This window comes from Spermophilus citellus, assembly GCF_964194105.1.
Source record: "Spermophilus citellus genome assembly, contig: SCAFFOLD_36, whole genome shotgun sequence".
Lineage (NCBI taxonomy): Eukaryota > Metazoa > Chordata > Mammalia > Rodentia > Sciuridae > Spermophilus > Spermophilus citellus.
In genome coordinates, this window is record NW_027673039.1 from 2,260,253 (window position 1) to 2,282,007 (window position 21,755).

The 21,755-nt window shown below is 33.8% G+C and overlaps 1 long non-coding RNA gene across 2 annotated transcripts in view; it reads right to left on the bottom strand.

Moving 5' to 3' along the window:
- Positions 1–21,539, bottom strand: part of LOC308640191 — a 34,011-nt gene extending 12,472 nt beyond the window's left edge. For both annotated transcript variants that reach the window (XR_014020194.1, XR_014020195.1), the window contains exons 1-2: positions 21,461–21,539; positions 13,930–14,101 (exon numbers count right to left, since the gene is read on the bottom strand). This is a non-coding gene — a long non-coding RNA (uncharacterized lncRNA). The remainder of the gene's footprint in view (positions 1–13,929; positions 14,102–21,460) is intronic.
- Between the last annotated feature and the right edge of the window lie 216 nt (positions 21,540–21,755).

Here is a 21,755-nt window from a genome sequence, read left to right on the forward strand (position 1 = left end):
AAAAGGCATACATTAAGTGAGGGCAATGTTGGGAATATAAATAAGTCATAGCTCCTGACTCACTTTCCATTAATGAATACATTAAATGGAAATATTATATTTCAAGTTCCTCTTAGGCAAAGTAAAAAAAAAATGAGTAGAAAGATTTATATAAACTGTACAACTTGGAAAATGTCTACCCTTTGATGATCTTAAAAATCTAGGGTAGGCTGGGATTTCAGATCTATGTTCTGGCAAGGGCATCCATGGGCTTAAGACCCTGGGATTGGGACATAGAAGTTAAATCACAAATAACTTGGTTTTGGCATTTATGGGTATTCAGCACACAAAAAGCTCCAGTTTTCAGCTTGCCCCTCTAAAAATTCCATGACAGCCAATATTTCCCAGCAGGAAAATTTTTCTTTATTGACTGATGTAATATCTCAACATCTTCCATTCAATGGAAGAAACTAGTTACCTCACATATAAGAAAACACTCTAGAGAAAGAAAACTAGGAGGCTTAGGCAGAGGACCCCAAATAAAAAGCCATTCCATATACTCAAGTTCTGGGAATGAAGCTTACTGGTCATATGCAAATTTCCCCTAGATCATGAAATATTTGTTTACTATTGATTTGCAAGCATCTAAATGGGCTTCTAAAATCCCAAGCAGAAGTTCAGATAAGGGACTATATAGCACATATATTTGTTAATTCCCAGAAAAGTTTTCCACACACTCTCTCTGTGGATACTTGACAAACTGGACTCCACAATCTTCACTGACTTATTTGATAAACAAGTCAAATAGTGGACAATTATATACTGAACACAGGTGTTAGGGTAGTCACTGTTGCACATGCCTGTAATCCCAGCAGCTTGGAAAGTTGAGGCAGGAGGGCCTTGAGTTCAATGCCCAGACTCAGAAAAAGTGAGGCACTAAGCAACTCAGTTAGATGCTATCTCTAAATAAAATACAAAATAGGGCTGGGGATGTGCCTCTGAGTTAAATCCCAAGTGCCGAACCCCCCAAAAAGAGAATAGTTTTGACAATAATCTAATACCAAACAAAGAGTCAAGAAACTATGGATATGGAAAAAAAGAAAACCCTTGTACTCTGTTGGTGAAAATGTAAGTTTAAAAAGGTCATTTGTGAAAATAATGTAACTCCTTGAACTATTTAAAACAGAAATAACATATAACATGGTTAAATTAATTCTGGATATAAATTCAAGGAGTTAAAATGAGTAATTAAAAGAAATGACTGCATGCCCATTATCATGTAGCAGTATTGCCAATAGTCAAAGAAAAAAAAAGACTTAAGTTAAGGGTGTCTCAGGAGATTTATTTCACGTGCAGGGCATCCAACTACTCTCCAGATAATCTCCACAGAATATTTCAGAGTGCTTCTCCCTTTCCAGTGTACAGATATGGTCTCAACCCTGCACAGTAACTATTGCCTGGCTTTCAGGGTGACTCACATTTTCCCAATAGATTTTTTTATTATCTAGGTGGAAGCAGAACCTCAGTCTCCTGTGCACTGTGAAGAAAGCCTAGAAATGAATCTGAAAGAATGACAAGTTCCAGAAACTTAAACTCGATCAGATAGTGTAAGTCATAGCTTTTGTACTTATCATATGTTGGATTAAACAATTATCATCCATGAGCACCTGATTGGAAACTGCTGCTCTCCTGGTCTGAATCCACTGAGCCTACTATCTAATAACAGTAGATGGCAACAACTCCAGGAATGAATGAGGCCAGAATGAGTCAAGATAGGCATGTTCTTGTGTGCATTTACTTCATTTTTTAAAGGTGATTATAGTTGAGTACAGACAGCAGCTTTTTTAAAAGGCAAGTTTATCCAAAAGTTATGGAGTCTAGCCTGGCAATAGGATATTTACATTAAGCCTTTTATACAGGATAATATCAATGTATGAATTAAATGCATACATATTGTTAATATTGTTAATTACTGAAAACTATATAATGGGCAATAATTTTTTATTAAAGTCTCTTGATCTAATTTCTAAAAAGACAGTTAGAGCTCTCAACTGGGAAGCACTCCCCTAATCTCCAACTACAAATAATATGTTAAGCACAGGTGTAGATTTAACTATTTTAGTATATAAAATTAAAAAAAAAAGACATAGTTGAAATTTATTTTAATCACAAAACTGAATATATCTAGAGTATTCTTATTATGAGACAAATATAAAATTACTAATGAAGAATATATATGTATTTAGAACTCCATCCTCACAACTTCCTCAATTTTAATGCTCTAGCACAACTTAATTCATAATGATCATGTTTCATTTTAAGAATATGGCTTCCCTGTCCTTGGGGAGTCAAAGGGCCTGGACCCCTGCATTCCATACAAGAGATATGAAAATACACTTTCTAATAAATGCTTTTCCACAAAACCAAACAGCAGTAGTGGCACTTCCCTCAGAATGAGAAGGAAGACCAAAAGACAAGGCATAAAAGATAATGATTTTTTTTTCTATTTGATGCTGGACACAGACTCATTCCCATTTCAGATGTCTGATAGCATAACAGAGAGTTCCAAGAGTTGGATGTCTCATTTTGATATTCCTTTTCACAGCCTTGACTCTAAAACTTAAATATATTAAAGACAATCATCTTATTTTGTAACTTAGCCTTTGACCTAATGCCTACCTAGGCTGTGATATTGTTTCCTCAGTTTGTATGAGGTATTGTGACAGTTTTTGCATCAATATGATGTATACATGTCTGCATAAGCTAATAGCACCTCAATAATGGTCCAGACTTAACTTAGGGAAAAAGGAAAACAGTACCAATTAGGCAACTGCTGTTTTCCACAGAATTTTCTCCAAGTATGTGACAGAATCTTGGTTTCCAATTATAAATGGTGACTGATTCACTCTAAAGCTTATTAGATTTTGATTGGGCTGCTTTACTAATTCAAGCTGGGCTTATCTGGGTTTTTCTGGTAGAAAAAGTTAGCTGATGGCTGGTGAACTTCAGAGGGAAGCTATCATCCTCACAAGCAGCACCTTGACTCTCTGCTTTGATAATTCCTCCACTAATGTAGGCTTGTTATTTTGGACACAACAGGATTTGAAAAGTAAAATCAAAAGAAATCAAGATCTTCTGAGTGTAGGTACTATACTATTCACTTTCATCTTTACTGGTTCCTATGAGCCACAATAAATAAAAAATGAAAATAACAGTGGTGCCTGAACATAATACAAGTGTCTCAGGAGACTGTGGCAGGTAAATTCTTAAAAACATTTAAACTGAGCCTCAGCAATGTTGAGAAACTAAAAAACTCAGAGAGACCCTGTCCATAATAAAATACAAAATAGGGCTGGGGATGTGGCTCAGTAGCCAAGTGCCACTAACATCAATTCCCAGTACTTCACCCCCACTCTAATAAAAAAAAAAGAAAGAAAAAAAAGAAATAAATATTAGATAGACTTAAAAATAGATTCTGCATTTTAACAGGTGAAGATGAAAAACACAATACGTAGTTTATAAAGGCAGAAAATAAGGAAGAATTGCTGATATCAAGCACTCTATATCATTCAGCCCTATTTTATACATGAATCTTATATAATGGTTTGAAGGAAAAAAATGTGTTTGTATATCCACAGCTATTAAGCAGACCAGGTAGAATTCAGAATCAACTATGCATGACTCCAAATCCCAAAGATTTCCACTAAACCACATACTACATGCAAATTTGCTTACTCTCTGAGGTTTTGGACAGAGACCTACCAAAAAGAGCAGGATCTCTATCCATATTGTGTACATCACCAGTGGGGATAATATACTCAAGAGTGTTCTTCCGAGCCTTCTAAAAAGAACTTGGAATAATTTTGAGTAATGGCTGATGTCTCAATATAAAAAAATCAGTAATCAACAATATATTCTTAATTTTTTACCATGTGAGAAATATGAAAATGCTACAATGCATCCAACACGCATGGCATTAAAATATTCTATGGAAATTTTAGAGAAAGAATACATCATCTGTGTCCCAAAAGTGCTAAAAATGAAAATTTAAAAACCCATGAAAGAGTGTAGAAGAACACAGCACTTTTAAACAAGATACCACAGAATACACCAGAATTCCCTGATGAGATTATTATCTGTGCCTTTCTATATGAGAACATAAAGCTACATGGAACTTGTGTCAATACAAAAGGATTTCAAATAGACATAATTGGGAAATGCATTCCATGATTATGATATATATGCACTGATAGAGCACTATTTTAAATTTAATTGCAAAAATTATTTTAAATATAATAAGAGAAATCCATATATGAGTTAGAGTAAAAAAAATATAAGTGAACAGAAAACAAATAATAATTTAAATAAAAATCAATTCTAAGAGAAACCTGAGGTACGTAAACCCCCCTCTGTCACAAGAGTAATCCCTGATATACAGATAAAAATTCAGTTCCAGCTATTAACTAAAGAGGCCACATTTATCCTAAAGTTTTCTGATTATTAACACTTCTGTTAGTGAGAATGATTTTCAATAATGCAAGTTAACAATATTTCATCTTTATAAAATACAAAAACTAACAAAACATGGTGGCACATATCTAAAATCCAAGTGGCTCAAGAGGTAGAGGTAGAAAAATAATAAATTCAAAGATAGCATCAGCAAGTTAGTGAGGCTCTAAGCAACTTTTAGGGGTTCTGTCTCTAAATAAATATGAAAAGGTATAGCGATGTGGATTAGTGGTGAAGTGCCTCTGGTTCAATCCAAGGTTAAAAAAAAAAAGTGTTGTTTTCTTTTTTTTTTCTAAAAATGTTCTGCTTCAATTTTTTTCACTAGTTGTTCCTGTTAATGTCTCATAAAATTAAGTAAAAAAGTTCTGTCATTACATATTATATCTTACTGACATTGACATATCCTATTACCTTAATCATTATAATTATTTGAATATTCAGGTAGTATATACACAAATAAGATTGAACAACACAACAATGGAAGAAAACTAGAAGTCTATAAGTAAACTCCATAACTCTGGTCAATTTAATTTTGACAATTGTGTCAGAAAAATTAAATGGAGAATAAGTAGTCTCTTCTTTAATGTAGACTGATAAAAATGCATGTTTATGTTTTAAGTAATGTTATTGGATTTTACATGAGATTATGTACAATATTTAACATAAAATATGTTTTACACTAGAATATAAGAATTAAAACTATTAAAAAATAAGAAGAAAACAATTACATATTTATGAATCAGATTCAGCTGTGGAATCTTCATTATGCTTCCAAAGTAAAAATAAGAAATAAGAAATTGGACTTGAAAGAACTGCTGTACAAAAAATAACCTCACCATGAAAGTGAAGACATAATTATCAAGTTTTACTTTTTGTTTTCAAAGAACTATCTTTTCCAAGTTTTTAGACTTGGCTAGAGGGCAGTCATTCCTCCTTATTGAGAGGCTGATTGAGCCCAGAGCCCAAACAATTACCTTTTTAGGCTCTCATACTCCAGTGACAAAATGCACCCTTCATAATTACCCAACAATAAGGGACTAAACCTTTGAAAAAAATGTTATACATCCCAGAGACCCCCAAATTTTTAAGTTGTTAAGTCAATGATAATTCCTAAAATCTAGATGACTTCATAGTACATAGTATATAGTACAGAACTGCTACCACATTTCTAATATGTCTTTGTTATACCTTTGAATGAACAACTATGTGTTTATTTTTGACATTATTCTTTTGTTCCTTTTGTTATCCAAAGCAACTGTTTTATATTATGTAAACAAAAATTATAAATATTTGCAAAAATACCCTAAAATAAAACAATATGGAAAAAAATGTAAATATGCAGAATATTGAAAATTCCATGCCTCTCTGATACAAAAGTAAAATTACATTGATGGTTTCTTGGTAAAATAAAGAATTACTAGATGAAGAAGCATTTATTTCTGAAATATACCAAAAGTAACTGGAAATGTATTGAGACTGTCATTCATATAGGAATATTTATTACTGAACTATACATAAGAACCAATATGTAAAATCAATGCAAGGTAAATAGATAAATGGAAACATGTAAATCCTCACAGTAGACTGTTACTCAGGAATATTATATTTGTGTTGCTAGAAATTGAACTCTGGGCCTCACACAGGCTAGGAAAGCACTCTACCTCTGAGTTACTATCCCAGCCATATTGAGCAAGTATGATTCATGAGAGCACTAAATGTTACAATGAATGTGTATATGGAAACCTTTAGCTAATTGAAAGTAAGCAGAGAAACTGTAATGTGATTTACAATTAATATTATATTTAATTTTTTGCACAAGTAAATTCATGAATCCAAAACACATAAGTCATTGCCTAGAGCTATGTGAAAAAAAAAAAAAAAAAAAGGAAAAACTGCTATTGGGCACTAATTTCTTTTCATCTAAAATAGTTTCTGAAACTAAATGCTGGGGATGGTAAACATGTGAATATACTAAATGATAAAGAATTACACCCTGAAAATATTTATAAAGTTAATTTTAAGTTCACATGTGCTTTCTAGGAATGAAAAGATAAATAATTTATGGAATTCATAAAGCAGCCAAAATTAAAGCCTGTAAAATAGGGAAATAAAAATGTAACTTATTACTGTTAAAAAAAAGCACTGAGTTTTCATTATGAGATCCACTTATATTTACGTGAATATACTGTGACTTTTTTAAATTTTCATTGTTACTTTATAATTTGTAATAAGTATATAAGAAAACTATGTCTATACATCAACCACTATTGTAAAGTTATCAAGTTTTTAATATTCTTATATGAATTAATATTCATTTTTTGTGAGTGTGTGTGTGTATGCACCAATGGAGATCAAATCCAAGATCTAGCACAAGCATGGCAGGTGTTTGACTGTTTTGCCACAACCCATGTAAAAATGTATATTTTTAATCTTGGTTGTCTTTCTCTCTCTCTCTCTCTCTCTCTCTCTCTCTCTCTCTCTCTCTCTCTCTCCCCCCCTTTCTTTCTTTCTTTCTTTCTTTCTTTCTTTCTTTCTTTCTTTCTTTCTGTCTCTGTCTTAGCCCCTCATTCTCTTTCTCTCTGTTTTGTATTTTTGGACACAGATGGCACCCTGGAGTCATTTACCACTGAACTACATCCCTAGTCCTTTTGAATTTTTTGGCAGAGAGTTTTTCTAAGTGTATTAGGCTAGCCTCTAATTTATAATCCTCCTGCCTCAGCCCTCAGTCCTGGGATTACAGGCATGTCTTGCTATATCTGCCTATTTATCTCTTTATGAAAAGATATATAATGCCAATTTTCAACTGTATTATATATATTTCTTATTGCAAAAGTGAACATTTATTATGTTCTAATTAACATTCTGCTAATACTATATTGATTGTTGTTGCTGTTTTATGAGTGAATAAAAATTTCACATGATTAACTAGAATCTTCTAATACTTCACATATATGCTTTCTTGTATTGCCTATTTATTTTATGTAGATTATAAACTTGATATCCCTGCTGATTAGTGTGCTCAGTCTCACACAATCCTCAGTTCTCTGGGCTCCTCAGGCTCCTCATTCCTGCTTTTGCTCTAGTTCAGTGTCGGCAATCTCTCTTACCTATGCTCTTGCATATGTCATGGGTCTTACTCTAACATAGCAAGGAACAAGTCTGCATTAAAACAAAACAAAACAAAAAAAAAAACTCATCTATAACTAATAGCCATGTTTTCAGACAGAAGAAACTATGCATAGGGACACTCAGATTTATGAAAAAGGAGTCACAAGGCATTTACTAAAAGACAAAATGAAAGCTGACAAATGAGATCCTGAGCATAAAGTTTCCTGACATGTTATTTACACATAAATTATATGAGTAATTCACAAAGATGCAAATTACACAATTTATCATACATTGGTAAAAATGGCAATTTTGGAGGCCGAGGCCAGACGATTACAAATACAAAGCCAACTAAGCAAGGTCATTCTATTTCCAATTGTCCTCTCTTAAAATCTAATAACTGTAGGGGGCAGTGGAACACTACTGTAATCACAGAAATGATAAAGCTTGAGTCAGGAGGATTGCAACTTGGAGTCCAACTTCAACAAATTAGTGAGGTCCTAAGCAACATAGAGAGACCATGTCTTAAAAATGAAAATTCTCAGGCTGTGACTCATTGGTAAAGTGTCAATGGGGTCAATCCCCAAAACCCTTAAAATGACTAATATCTGAAATTTACTAAAAATGAATTATCTAATAGTTCTTTGAATTACACAATTAGCACTTAGGTGAAACAAATATGGCCTACAAGTTTATTAGCCTCTACTTTAATTTCTATTTGAAGGAGATAACTAAAAGTTGCAAATCAAAGGAACATGATATATATTGTAAATAACTGATGAACTGTAATCTCCTGAGACCAGGACATATACATTACTTTTAGTTCATTATCCAGTTTCATAAAGCCTAATTATAATAGTGTGGGTTTAATAACCAGTTTTATTAACAAATATTAATTTAGTAATAAAATAAAAAAAAAACAAATGTGAAGTATGTATCTTGTTGTGAATGGACTTTTAATTTTTATTTATTTAAGTATATGTGATGCTTATAATTGAGCCCAGTACCTCAAACTTGCTCAGCAAGCACCAGGAATGATGGTGTACATCTATAATTTTAGTAAGTTGTGATGGTGAGACCAACCAAATAAGTACAAGATTCCTTGTTATGATGGTGAACATCTGCAATACCAGTAGCTCAGAAGAAAAAAGCAGGTAATTCTCAAGGTTAAAGGCAACCTCAGAAATTTAACCAAAAAAAAAAAAAGTTTTTCAAGTAACTCAGTGGTTAAGTTCCTCTAGGTTTAATTCCTGATACTAATGAAAGTACAAAACTAATTGGGTAACTAAGGAAGAGATGATTTTGCTCAATTATAGAGCACTGCTAGATTTGATCCCCAGTACAAATAAGAACAAAAATAAAAAGAATAAAATAAAGAGCCATAATTTTATGTATCATTGAAGGTCTCCTACCATTTCCATATGCTTTCCCTTCTCTCTCCGTTTCTCTCCCCCCATTCGTCTTTGTTTACTGTAGTCTTTTCCTCATGCTCTTCCTTCCTGTTCTGTTCTTAGTTGTTCTCTTTATATCAGACATTTGGCATTTGTTTTTTAGGGCTTGGCTAGCTTCGCTTAGCATAATCTGCTCTAATGCCATCCATTTCCCTGCAAATTCTATGATTTTGTCATTTCTTAGTGCTGCATAATACTCCATTGTGTATAGATGCCACATTTTTTTTTATCCATTCATCTATTGAGGGGCATCTAGATTGGTTCCACAGTCTAGCTATTGTGAATTGTGCCGCTATAATCATTGATGCAGCCGTATCCCTACAGAGCGCTTTTTTAAGGTCCTCAGGGAATAGTCCGAGAAGTGCGATAGCTGGGTCAAATGGTGGATCCATTCCCAGCTTTCCCAGGAATCTCCATACTGCTTTCCAAATTGGCCTCACCATTTTGCAGCCCCACCAGCAGTGTACAAGTGTACCCTTTTCCCCACATCCCCGCCAACACTTGTTGTTGTTTGACTTCATAATGGCTGCCAATCTTACTGGAGTGAGATGGTATCTTAGGGTGGTTTTGATTTGCATTTCTCTGATTGCTAGAGATGGTGAGCATTTTTTCATGTACTTGTTAATTGATTGTATGTCCTCCTCTGAGAAGTGTCTGTTGAGGTCCTTAGCCCATTTGTTAATTGGGTTATTTGTTATCTTATTGTTTAATTTTTTGAGTTCTTTGTACATTCTGGATATTAGGGCTCTATCAGAGGTGTGGGGGGTAAAAATTTGTTCCCCGGATGTAGGCTCTCTATTTACCTCTTTTATTGTTTCTCTTGCTGAGAAAAAACTTTTTAGTTTAAGTAAGTCCCATTTGTTTATTCTTGTTGTTAACTCTTGGGCTATGGGTGTCCTATTAAGGAATTTGGAGCCCGACCCCACAATATGTAGATCGTAGCCAACTTTTTCTTCTATCAGACGCAGTGTCTCTGATTTGATATCTAGCTCCCTGATCCATATATCATGAGCTATGTAATGCTTTAAATAATCAATAAAAAAATTAAAAAAAAAGAAAGCCATACATTTACTTAAGTCAATTCCACAGTAAAATTAAAAATTAATTAATCAGTGCCTTTTGAGGACTGATTTCCATTGGTGAATAACTAATGTGGCACTAAGTACATGCTAGACTAGAAGATACACATCCTGAAACTTTTGGTTGCACTCTGAAAAAAAAAAGTGCAAATTAGTAGAATTAAACAAGGATTTTTCTACCCAGCCAAATGTATGTGTGTGGGTGATAAAAAAAAAAAAGTTAAACACTTCAGTCTGAAGATACTCTCTATTTTTTACATATTTTTCTTTAGAAACCTCAAAATATGTGTCAAACAATATAAAGAAGAATACTAAGAATTCTTACCACATAGTGAGAGTTTTGTTTTTTTTTTGATTTTGTTTTTATTTTTCAGGTTAGAGTTTTTGAGGAACTAGGGACATATATTCTAAATATGCAGTTTTATATGTTGCTTTCAATATCCATTAAGAAAGTAGAAAATATGTATTTCTATTGCCTTTTATACTTTTGTTTGTACCTTTACGTGTCTATTTTCTTGAGCTACTTTTCTGGACCAGCAATTATAAATAGTTGAATTTTTTTTCCTGTTCACTAGTTCTGCTGGGCTAACCTTTCATGAATATCTTCATGCTGTCATGCTAAAGGTCTCTCAAAATATTATATTTTAATGAATGTACACTGAGTGAATTATGAGCTGTTTTTAATGGACACATTGTGGTAACATATTAATTACTAAAACAACTCACAATCACCTATGAAGTAGTCACACTACTATTTTCTTTATAGGCTTATCAGATGTGATGATAACCTGAATAAATAAAATTAAATATTTATTTTTTGAATGAAAATAAATTTTGTCATTGGCCTACTCATCATAAAATGACAAATTTGAGTACAAACAGTAAAAAGTGTGTCTGAAACTAGCTACATTGGGGTCATATAAGATTGAAGAAATATGAGCTTATTCATTTTTAGTTACTACATAGCTACAAAAATTTTAAATGTTGTAAAACACTGTCAATAACATGACATTAACATGATATATATTTAATTTAGTAAGTACAACAGAAAAATTATAGAGAAACATTACCCCCCCCAAAAAAAATTGCTACCACAATAATAGTTGCATAATGAATGGAAATATATTTCTGTAAGTGCAACATAGTTGTATTTGCAAGTTTAAAATGACATCAAATTAAGACGTGCAAGATCTAGCTGGGTAAGGTGGCTTAAGCCTAGAATCCCAGTAGCTCTGGAGACTGAGGATGGAGAATTTCAACTTCAAAGCTATCCTCAGCAACAATGCACTAAGCAAATCTGTGAGGCCCTGCCACTGAATCAAACACAAAATAGGTCTGTGTATGAGGCTCAGTACTCCAGTAGCCCTGAGTTTAGTTTCTAGTTATCCCCACCACCAATCAGAGACTTTGATGAGAAACTTTGAAGAAACCAATATCAATGAGGTAGAAAAGAAGAGAATGGGACCATAAAATTGATCAAACTACATTCACTTGATGAAACAAATGATAGGAAACTAGCAAAAAAAAATTGACCAAATTTAAATTGAGTAGGTTAAAAAGCTGGAAATAAAACAGCCAATCTCCAAAATATAAAACTAGAATGATCAGAGTATATATATAACAGTAGAAAACCTCATTTTGTGAAAATCAGTTTTTTTTAGTTCCAAATAATAAAATGAGTCCTTATTAGGTTCATAAGAAAATAATAGTCAAGGCAGAAGTTATCAGAAGTAACTAAAAGCAAAGAGAACATGTGAGTATCTAACATGAAGAGAATGGTTTAGCAAAGAACACCAATAAGTTACATCACAAAGAAACAGGTATTTGTCTCTTTGTCTCTCTCTCTCTCTCTCTCTCTCTCTCTCTCTCTCTCTCTCTCTCTCTCGTGTGTGCTAGGGGATTGAACCCAGGGCCTTATGCATGCAAGGCAAGCACTCTACCAACTGAGCTATATCCTCAGCACTGGAAACTAGTATTGAAAAATGAATCACAAATAAACTTATATACTATTCAGAAATTTAACGTTGCTTTATCAACCTGTTTCTTATACTCAGAAAAGGCAGGGAAGTTTCAGTCATTTTATAACAACTTTGTTCAATGTTCTCTTAATTCCTACTTAATTCTGATCACATTATCATCGTGGAAATTTGAATACATAGATTTAATTTTCAGTAATTTCTGATTTTTAATATGGCTAAAAAGATTAAGTCACTTATTGGAATGAAATAACCAGAAATTATTTTTTACAATTATGGATTATTTAAATACAAGATTTTCACAGTGTGAATGACTGTGAGTATATAAATTTTTATCAAATTGATGAAATAGCCATACTTCCTATAAAAGTCTAAGAGAAAATTATTACTTGCATTTTCTCAAATCTTATAGCTTCTAGTGTTCTTTAGCTTGTGACCACAAATACTTCTCTTCTGAGTTGGTGGAATACAAAAGATAGATAAGCCTTCTCACAGGGAAGATGATAGGAAAACAGCAGGGAATTACCCTCAATTCCCACAGGGTCTGAGAACCATATTATACGATATGGAAGACCCTCCTATAGACTGACTATTCCAAACATTGTTTGCAAAGATAGAAAAAAGTCAGTTCATTGAACAAAGTGAGTGAAGTGGGTTTGTGCCTCTGCAGATGAGAATAAGTTGTAAAAAAACAACAAAAGTGAGTTCAGGACTGGTCATTACAAGACTTAGCTGACAAAATCCTGAAAACAAAAGAAAACAAAAATTCAGAAAGCACTTTACCCACCTAAGCTTATTTGAGAGAATCAAATTCAGATGAACAGCAGAGGAAATAGGCATACCCAAAGTGATATAACAGTATCTATTTTTATTAAATTTTTATTATTATTCCCCACAATTATAGAGTTCTGTATCACCTCAATTACTACTTTCTTCATCGTTCAGGTGTTATCATTACCTTGTACATACAACTCATGTACACTGAATTTACCCTTGCATTTATGAGCTTATCATTTATCTTTTTCTCTGTATAACTGTATATGTATGTGTATATTTTTATCTAACATTTCCAGGATTCTGCCATTAAAATTTCTTTGGTACCACCTCCATGAAATGCATTTTTGTCACTTCAGTTCAGTACATCTAAATGTTCTATTCCAGGTAGTTGGGAAAGATGGGGCTATTGCAAGGTCTTTCTTATTTTACTAATTATCCACTAGAATTAAAGATCAACCTTGGTGCCTCCAGAGGATTTAATTCTCATTCACCTTTCTTATACATAGTGTTTTATTTTTTATTCAAGCAGCAATAACTGTATTTAAAAGGTGAGTAAAAGATTCTGATATGGACATGGTGCTTTAGAGGTCCCCAAATCCCTAGGGTGGTGTTCTGACTCTACCTTACCACTGAAGCATCTTGATTGCATTCCACCTTGGACACCGGTACTATGCTTCCACTGAAAGTGATTCATTAATTATGAATATTGTTCTTTTTCTGCTCTCAATACTCTTGGAAATGTTGGGATTCATGATAGGTTTAGAATCATAATTTTCAACACAATTATCATAGACTCATTTGATAACAAGAGACCACACATATCTAAGAAGAAGAAAGAAGAGAAAGAAGACCATTTATCAATCCTAAAAAGGTAACAGAATAAACTCTGGGAAAAAAATAGTAGTCATCTAATAAATATGTTTCAAAAATATTTTATATGGTAATATATTACTGCATTAGAAAAGAGTGATATAAATGCAATTTCAATTATTAGAGATATGACTGATTATTTTAAAGAGAGTATCAAAAGCTGTGTGCAGTGGTGCATGCCTGTAATTCTGGAGTCTTCTGAGGTTATGGGTGAAAGATCACAAGTTCAAAGCCAGCCATCCTCAGCAACTTAGTGAGGCTCTAAGAAACTCCACAAAACCCTTTTTCTATATAAAATATTTTATAAAGGGCTGAGGATGTTTCTTAGCAGAAAAGCATTCCTGGGTTCAATCTGTAATATGAAAGAGGGGGGGTGGTAATCAGTGAAACTTTCAGGGTCAAGGATTTAAACAATTTAAAAACAATAGTGGGTTTGTTGATGAAAACTCATCTATATTTATTAAATGCTGCATTCAGAAATTAGTATGTTCTCAAACATATACAAGTGAGAGAGGAGTCCTGTTTTAAGGTGTAAATAGGAACAAAGAAAAGATTGACACATCTTTTCATTGACCCAGATGTCCACTTTAGTTTGTGATTGGAATTATGCTCAGGAGATAGATCCTTAAGCTGTTTAAAATAATGTTTTTATCAAGTATTTATAAAACAAGATTAAGATCTAATATAAATCAGGCTTGGCAAGGGGGAAATTGTTCAAATAATAAGTATATACATTAACACATAAACCAATATTAGAGAAGTTAACATTTGGGATATTTATGCCATTATATAATCACTAGTAATGTAAAAACAATGACAAGAAAAAGTGAGTAAATAAACAAATAAATAACTGAATGAATGAATGAATAACTAAAAAGTACAAAGATGTAATGTGACTGCAATTGTAAAAGAGAGCTTGTAGCCTTGAAAAAGTGTAAAGGTACTTTCAATATGGTGTTCTACTACTTACTGAGGCATACCTTATGAACTGTCAATTCCACTTCTAGAAGGGAAGAGTTAAAAAGAGAACCCACACAACTGGCTCTCTCACTTGGGAATAGTGCAACAGTTACCTTTTTCTTTCTTCCCAAATTTTATTTCTGCTTCCAGGAACACTACCCCTCTAACCTCATGATGCCATTGTAGACTTGTTGCATCTGAACCCTTCTGCTGCTCAAGTTTTTTTTTTTCATTGATCTTTTTCTCCCTACACCCATATATTCCACAATTTTTAATGTGTTTATTTTCAGTTGTAGTTGAACACAATATCTTTATTTTATTTATTTATTTTTATGTGGTGCTGATGATCAAACACAGGGCCCCTTATGTACTAGGTCAGAAATCTGGAGCTGAGCCCAGCCCCTCCACCAATACTTTAAAAAAATAATGTCACCTACATACTTAGCATCCACCAGTCTTACATTCTGATCCATCCATTTCCTGCTTTTTGCATGAATAATTTTGAGATTTTTTTCATTCAGACATCAATAATCCAGAGTGCTCAGAATTGGGGGTAAATTTTACAGAATATTAGAGGTCAATTACACAACATTAAAATTTATATAGTGGTTGGGCTGGGGATGTGGCTCAAGCGGTAGCACACTCGCCTGGCATGCGTGCGGCCCAGGTTCGAGCCTCAGCACCACATACCAACAAAGATGTTGTGTCTGCCAAAAACTAAAATAAATATTAAAAAAAACATTAAAAAATTATATAGTGGGATGCACCTAAGGCTGAGGATAAAAAGAAAATCTACAGACTTCACTAGTTAAAATAAAAGGTCTAAAATTCAGAAAAATGAATAATTTTGAAATGACAATTTCATAAAAAGGAGAGTAAAGGGCAGAACATACTAAGCAAAAGCAAAATTTTCACACCACAAAAAATGTACATCTGCAAAGAGTGTCATGTATGCGTGCTTCCAGAAGACAAATTAAATTGAAAGAGATATGATTAATTTGAGATGTAGCAATAAAATATTAATTGTATATAATAGTAATATATATGTACCTGTACCAAATATGCCTCATTTAATAATAGGTATACATTGGAAGAAATGAAATCTAAACTTTTTTAACTTTTTTTTTAATTTAACTTATTTTTTTTATATGTCATAGCGAATACTGACATCTAGAATTTTGTGTTGCCAAATGTTCAGGCTACATATTATATTTATTTGAAGTATATCACTGAACAACAGATGGATTTCACTGCACATTGTTGTACAATATGAACTTATAGAAATAATTAGACACCTTAAAATATGAAAAAATAGATGTGTGTAAGTAACACAGAACCTTTATTAAGTAAAAGAAAATGAAACAAAACAAAACAAACAACAAGAAACTTGAAATTTAGAGAAAGTTTGCAGTGCTTTGCAGAAATAGAAATATGACATTCTTTCCAAAAAAATCATCAGGACAAGAAATTATTTGGGGGGAAAACTATATTATATGCTTCCTTAATACCAGAAGAAACTCATTTTCAGGAGTATTATATACTTCAATATAAAAATAAAATAGAGCTGTGGATGGTATTACACAAATAATCTCAATGACTTGGGAGGTAGAGGCTGAAGAACCAAAAGTTCAAAGAAAGCCTCATCAACACAGGAAGGCCATGAACACCATGAGGAAGTTTCTGTCTCAAAATAAAATATTGAATGGCCTGGGTATATGGCTGTGGCTTAAGGGTATACCACCCCTAGATTCAATAGCACATATATATCTGCCAAAAGTTACTATAACAAGGAATTTATGCTAGGTGTGGTGGCACATGCCTACAATCCCAAAACTCTGAAGACTGAGGCAGGAGGATTGTGAGTTCAATGCCAGCCACAATAAAAAAAGTCACTAAAAAGCTCAGTGAGACCCTGTCACTACATAATATATAAAATAATCCTGGGAATGTGATTCATTTGTCAGTTACCCCTGCATTCAATCCGCAGCATGAATAAAAGGGATTTATATGGAAAATGTCATAGTACTTGCCTCTAATGCCATCTATTTGGAAGACTAAGGCAGAAATGTTAAAATTTCAAGGTTAGCTGGGCCACTTGCCAACAACCTGTCTCTATATAAGATTTTTTAAAAATGCCTGGGGATGTTGATGAGTGTAATGGCAACTTTGGTTTAAATCACAAGAACCACAAAACAGAGCAGTTATTTATTTTCAAAAAGTTACATAAATATGTTAAAAAATATAAATTGGGCAACATTAAGAAATAAACTTTTTTTCATTAAGTGGTACAAAGATGGGCTGGAGTTCTGGATCAGTAGCAGATCACTCACCCGGCACATGTGAGGCCCTTGGTTCCATCCTCAACACCACATAACAATAAATAAATAAGGGTATTATGTCCAGCCACAACTAAATCATAACATAATTTTAAGAAAAGGTATAAAGAGAAGTGGGAGAACTCATGAGCTCACATAAAAGTTAAGAATATTTAATAAAAAATGACACTTATGGTAGGAGAAATGTTCAAAAATTAAAACCTTTTAACATCTTAACAAATTATAAAAATGCAAGCTAACATCTGATGCCAAAAAAAAATTACATAGTATTGATGAGGACAAAAAAACAATTTCTCTTGAATTAGAGAAACTATATAAATTGCTATTATTTTTTGTGTAAAGTGTTTATTTAATATATATGATACTCCTCAAAGAGTAGCAAAGCCTATATAAAATACTGTGTTTCTGATCCTGATAATATGCAGGTATATGATAGCATAAGGCTACAGATATGTTCATCCATGCTGTTGAAACCAGAAAAATAGGTGAAAAGATTTCTGAAAGATTACAATTATGCCAGTGTACATATACATGTAAAAATATTAGTGAAAATTTAAAAATTAATAAATATATTTTTTGAAAAAAGTGTTAAGGTTCTTCCAAAGCTCAAGATAAAAATGACATATGATCCACTAATAATAATTTTGGGTAGCAAAGCAAGGCTGCACATGCCTATGCTCCAGTGGCTCAGGAGTATAAGAAGGGAGAATCTCAAGTTCAAGACCAGTCTCAGCAATTTGGCAAGGTTGTAACCAAATGAGTGAGATGCTGTCTCAAAAAAAGGGGTACAGGTTGGTGTATGGCACAGAGAAAAAGTGCCCATGGGTTAATCTATAGTGACTCAATAACTAAAAATAATAATAATAAATCTGGCTAAAAAGTGCCATACAATCCAGTAATAATATTTCTGGGCATACATCTAAATGAATTGGAAAACTTTTCTCAAAGAAATAACTGCAATTCCATTTTTATTGTAGCTGTATTCACAGTATCTAATAAAAAATGAAATGCCAGTCAGGCATGGTGGGAAATGCCTCTAATCCCAGGGGCTTGGGAGTTTGAGGCAGAGGATGGAGAGTTCAAAGCAGCCTCAGCAATGGTAAAGCACTAAGCAACTCTTTCCAAAGAAAATGTAAAATAGGGCTGGGGATGAGCCTAAGTCATGGAGTGCCTCTGAGTTTAATTCCTGGTATTCACCCCCCCAAAAAAAAATCCTTTTGGATGAAAAGAATATCAAAAGATTTCTTCCAGCTTCACAGCATTGAACTACTCCCCTTAGATGCTACACACTTATAGTTCAAACTGATCTCTAGAAGACAAGACTCAGATAATGATATTTTCTAAATAGGCTAAGTAACATTGATATCTGTGGAAACCTTAAGTCAGACTGTTCTAAAACTAAGGACTGGGCAAATATGGGAGGTTGGAATGAGAACACAACACAGTTAAGTTCTTCAAAGGGGAATCTTAACTCGGACACTATGATATCTGAAACCACAGTTGGAGATAAAATTAGATTCTTTGCTTCACTGATTTCTGGGTTATTAATTCAATCCAAACAGATATTGAAAAAGTATTAAGGCTACTGGTTAATGTCTATGTGAAACAGGTTAATAAAAATGTATCAGATTAGGGCTAGAGTTTCGGCTCAGTAACAGAATGCTTGCCTAGCATGGGTAAGGCACTGGGTTGGATCCTCAGATCCACATATCAATAAGTAAAATAAAAGTCCATTGATAACTGATTTTTTTTTAAATGTACCAGGTTTCTCACATGGCTTTTGATGTTCAGATTCACTATGTACTCTAGCCTTTGTGATTAAACTTCCTTAGAGTTTAAATCAAGTTCAATCCCATCTTTATTTTCCTCCACACTAGAACACAGATGTTTCCTGGAAATGTTTGGAATGCTTCTACAGGTCATTTTAATAAAGTGGTCTTAAATATATGGAGGGAAAAAACTCAATTAAGGTCCCATTACATTTTTAAAAAGTCTTTAATTGGGACAGTGAGGATGGCCTTAGCCCTGAGCTTAAACAACTCCATTTTAAAAACTCCAGTTTGAAACATGCAGTGGCACCAGGCACACCCACAGAGTCCTCCAGTATGGCCTAAAAAAAAGTTACTTCCCCTTAACTTTATAAACAGAGTGAAATATCTGGCAGGATATACTTGGCCTGATAAGAGAGACAAACAAGAAAATCAGAGTGGAGACCACAAGAACTGAAGTTTCTGACCCCAGGGTAAGTGATGTCATGGAGAAATCCCATGACAGCAAAGAAGAATTGAAAGAGGTTAAAAGCCCCCAAATTTAGTATAAATAATAGAGCTAATGAGCAGGGATTTAGCCAGCAGAAACCAGCATGCACTCAAGCTGAAGAGCCTGATGAGGACCTGACATGCCATCACTTGTCATTTTTCTTCTGATCCTCTGCATGATTTTCTCATCTCTCAAACTCTACCACTTCATCTGAACTTTGGTGAAAGCCACAACTCCTCCATAGGTTCTCTCCTCAACCTGTTGTCCACTCCAAGCCAGGAGAAACCTGCCTTGGTTCTGGACCTGGTCACCATGGTCTGAGTGAGTGTGCATCTGTTGGACTAAAAGCCTAAGGCTTAAGAATTTTGCTCTAAGATTTAAACTTAGTACACAGAGGGAATGTCTGTAACTAGCCTGTCATGATTAAGTTACATTTGCAGTATCTAAAATTAATCTACACTTCTTAGCAGTAAATTAATCAACCTTTATTTTTTCTTTTGCTATGAATGGATTATCTCTATTACAGTGCCTAGCATTCAGGATTGTTATTTTCTTGAGTAAGAACCTATAGAGTATAATTGCATTGAGCAATTTGAGTGAATAAAGCATTAAAAGGGGCAGAAGCCTTTGGACATTTTTTATTTCTCTCCTTGACTGCATATGTCACAATTTTGCCCCTGGCGACTGGGACACATTGACTATATTATTTTATTAAGAAAAAAGTCATTATTTTTAATGTCATCTAATTTTTTCCTGCTTTTTTTCTTATGTGAAAGTCTCACAAGGATAAAGCAAAATCTTTTAAAACTGTCATCCAGTTCTTGGAGAATAAAAATACAAATAAAGCATGCCTTTAAAACAAAATATGGGAAAACATAATTATGTTGAAACAGAAGTTTTGAGATGAAACTAAATTTCCCATTTAACCAATTTTCTCTGGGATCTTGTCTCACAAGTTTTGAAGAATAAAATCTATGGACACTCAGGGAAGGTAGTAGTAAAAAGAATAGGATTTATTTTAGCAAGAAAAAATACAACTCCCTAAATGTGAGAAAGGGCATGTTACCAGAAGAACCCATTTTTTTTGTGTGTCAGTTTCGAAGTTTAAATATGGTTTTTGGCAAAGCTTTGGTTAATATCTATTTACAATGAGTATTGAAAAAGGCATTTTTATTACCAACTAGGCTCAATTTTGTCCTTAATGTATCCCATCCTCCTTCCAGTGACTTCCAACTGGGTTCACCCCAAGGAAAAAGAATTTGATTGAAGGTATTCCCATAAGTGAGTTTCAAGTGTTTTTGTTTTAATTTGAATAGGCCTTAATGGTGCTCATTAACATGTCTATCCATTAACATTCAGGTGTGGTTAAATAAGATGTCCATGATACAGCCGCCTTTTAATTTTACTATCTATTTTATTTTATTTTTTCTCAATCAAGTTGTGCAAGAACCCTGCCTTTGAGAATGTGAAGGGAGCTGGAAATTTGGTTTTTAATCTCAGACCTATAAATAGCTAAACTATCAGATAACCATTCTGGATTTGAGATACTTCTTAGTCTACATTTAGAAAGCTCAGGAGGAATGAGGATGTTGAGTTCAAAACCAGTTTGAGCAACTTAGTGAGGTTCTAAGAAACTCAGTGAGACTTTGTCTCTACATAAATATATAGAAAAAGGTTGAGAATGTGGGTCAGTAGATAAACACCCAGGGGAATAATTCATGGTCTAAAGTAAACAAACATATAAACAACAAAAATAAAAACTTAGGAGGAACAAGAACAGGGGTCCCTAAAAAAGCCACAGCTTCTCTCACACAGGAACACAACTAATGAAGTTGGGGTCCTCTTCTGATGATTATCCCAGTCTTCACCACACATTCTGGGGACATGCTGAGCTAATGGCACACAGATGCCCACATAGGAATTCAGGAAGGCCCTGAAAACACAATACAATTATGGAAGAAAAGACTTGAGGTCTAAAATGCTAATCTAAACTCCACTATACTAGTCAGAGAAAACTAAAGGCTAAGCTGCCAAGGAGAGACCCTCTATCCACCAGAGTCTGGAGACAATTATGAGGAGTTTCCAGCCACCATTGCCAATCCCACTGGCTTCAAACAGCCTCCCTACCCAGTCTCAAAATAAGAACACACACTTACCATTTTCTGGCTTTCAGTATGCTTAGTGTTGTTCCCCATATACATATTTTTTTTCAGCTTCAGTGTAGCACAGAAACCTGGAAGCAAAGAAATGGATTCAGTGAATGGCAGGCTCCAAAAACAAAAGGAACAGAAAACTGTGGAAGTCTGCCCCCTCATCACTGACTGTTTCTTGATTGGACAGTTCACACCCAAGAGACAGATTGGAAAGGGCTTCAGGAACTTCCTCCAAATTGAGCCTGGTAGAGATACCACTGGTTACTGGTGACAAGTCTTACTTTTCCACATGTTGAAG